This window comes from Vulpes lagopus, chromosome 6 (genome assembly GCF_018345385.1).
Source record: "Vulpes lagopus strain Blue_001 chromosome 6, ASM1834538v1, whole genome shotgun sequence".
NCBI classification, from domain to species: Eukaryota; Metazoa; Chordata; class Mammalia; order Carnivora; family Canidae; genus Vulpes; species Vulpes lagopus.
The window spans coordinates 64,868,070-64,870,807 of NC_054829.1; the positions used below are offsets into that span (position 1 = coordinate 64,868,070).

At 38.7% G+C, this 2,738-nt stretch overlaps 1 pseudogene; it reads right to left on the reverse strand.

The window, feature by feature from the left end:
- Positions 1–512: 512 nt before the first annotated feature.
- LOC121493533 lies at positions 513–1,164 on the reverse strand (annotated as a pseudogene).
- Between the last annotated feature and the right edge of the window lie 1,574 nt (positions 1,165–2,738).

The following is a 2,738-nucleotide window of genomic DNA, read 5'->3' on the forward strand; positions in this document are numbered from 1 at the left end:
TGCTGTACTGATGATGGTTTCACAGTCCTAACGGAGAAGTGTCGGGGAGAGTTATGGTATGACATGAACTTTAAACTTACTATATAGGGACCTGAGCTCAAAGGAAGCAGGGCTGTAATAGGACATCTCATATTCCCTTTATGAGCTGTATTGTGTGGATTCCATCTGTGTCCACATCAATCATTAACAGTAATACTAAATCTATATACCTTAATGAAGAAAATTTCTGTTTCTTCTTGTGGCACTAATTGAATTACATAGGCATTTAACATAGATTACAACAATATAGTGGAACTAAATTTATCTTTAAACAAAGAAGATAAATTTAGAGAGTTCTTGGGACATCTAATTAAAATTGACATTTTTTTCCCAACAAGAAGCCATAACTTTATTATTGATAGAAACAGTACAAATTTCAAACCAAGCTGCAGTTATTCTTTTGAAACACCAAAAAAAAAAAAAAAAAAAAAAGAAGAAAAAAGAAAAAAGAAAAAGTCCTCGTTTTCACATGGTTACATTGTTAATTCCATAATAGCACTTAGAATATCATTACTTTTGTTCTTTAGGGCTCAGACTGCCTTTGCTCTTGACACATTTGCTTGTGACATGACCAAGTCTATGTCCGTAACCTCTACACCCATTTCATCAACCCCTTCCTTTTCACTCTCCTCTTGTGCAGTTGGAGTCTGTGTGTTTTCTTGAATGTTTGAGACAGCTTCACCTTGAACTTTGAATTTCTCAGTAGCTGCTAGTTGTGCTTGCTGAGATAAGTCCTCAATCTTGGCTTCCCCAAAAACTGTAGGTATCTGAAGCTGGGCTCTTGTAGATATCTGGTTTTGTGATGACAAACAGGATATTCTTAGATTTCTGGATAGTGACTCTTGTAACCCCTGTAACCTGTCAAAGACCCAGTTTGGACATAGCCTTCTATGCCTTCTTTTCACTCTGGCTCTTCTTTGCTTTACTGACTGGTTCTTCATCGATTTCAGCTGCTGCTGCCAGCTGGGCTTGTGTGGTTGCTTGTGTGGAATCCTGTTCCTCAAGCCCTGGTACTGATTCATCACTGTCAGATTCTGTTCCAGACCCTGTTTCAGCCTGGGGCTGTGGCAACTCCTGCTCTGTAGCAGGGACAGTTTCTGTGGCTTCACCAGGCATTTTGTGCAGGGAACGTGGAACCAAAATGGTGGCAGAAAGAGAGCTAAAATTGACATTTTAAGATTGCTCCTCAAAGAGTTTAGGTTTAAATATAAGGTCTGATTATCATGAACCAGAATTTATTATTATTCACATATTTTATAAAACTGGGTTATTTAACTAGGCCTAAATGTTATTGATACAAAAATAGAGAAGCAGATTACATATAGAAGTATATATTATGCTACATTATATTGATCAGTAAATGCAACTAAGTTTTTTCTGAAATATATTATTTAACCTGTTATATATATATTTTTAAAGATTTTATTTATTTATTCATGAGAAACACAGAGAGAATGAGAGGCAGAGACACAGGCAGAGGGAGAAGCAGGCTCCATACAAGGAGCCTGATGTGGGACTCGATCCTGGGACTCCGGATCATGCCCTGAGCTAAAGGCAGACACTCAATTGCTGAGCCACCCGGGGATCCCTAATCTATTATATTTGTACTATTAATTTATAATTTATTGGTTTTCCAGTTTACATTAACTTATACTTTCATGGTTACATCATTATAATTGATAACATTTATACAGAGTTTAAGTTAAATTTACATTTATGCATATTTAAGTAACAAATAACACTGTCAATAGGTTAAAAAAAGAATTCTGTTTCAAAAAGTAAATATCTCAAATATAAGAAAAGCTGTTCTAAAGTTCATTTCATAAAATAGTGTCAGTGAAAGCTAGATTCCTTTCATCTCAGGAAAGTCTAGGGTGAGAAACTAGTGGTTGTAGTGATATAAAACATCTATTAGAGAAATGTGGTGGAAGAAAAAAAGAAAAATAGGGCAGGTGCTAGAGAAATCAGCTGAGTTCGGCAGGCTGGGTCAAGATAAGAAGACCTAGGCATGATGCGAAGCCAGTGTGGTTAGAAAGCCATGGAAGGAGAGGCCAGAGAAAGCAGATTATGGTAGAACAAGATCTGTTCTGACACTTGCCCTATGGAAACACACTGATAACACATGGCAACTTGCCACATGGCGTCAATCCATGAAGCAGCACTATATAAAAACCTGAGACACTGTCCCCACTGCCCGTCTCCATTTTCTGCCAGAGGTCTCTTATTGGTAGGGATCACCAACCTAGACTGGTGAGAAGAGTCACTGAGGGCAACTGTTAAAATTCCCTGATTCCATATCAACATTTTGATCAAAATCTTCATGAAGATGATAGAGTAGGCAGTTAGTTAGACACCAGCTGGAGGCAGGGTGGTGATAAATAAGTGATGCATCAGAAGCTGGAGGACACAACATCCTGATTTTGTGGCTTTTAACATTTGGCCATATGGCTTTCAAGACCAGGGGCTGACAGACCAAGCACTACAGGTGCAGAACATGTGCTCTCCTCTTCAACCTCTGCCCCCTAGAGTAACCTGTAGCCTCATTATAATAAATTTACATTATGATTTTGACATGCCCCCCCTCCCCCACCACGATGGCCGTGACAGTTTCAGCAAGTACTTTGTAGAGCCAAAAACTCTCCCTCCCAGCTGGTAGAAGGAGTCCTTCAGATGATTGGAAACATCCTCAGTCAGAGGCT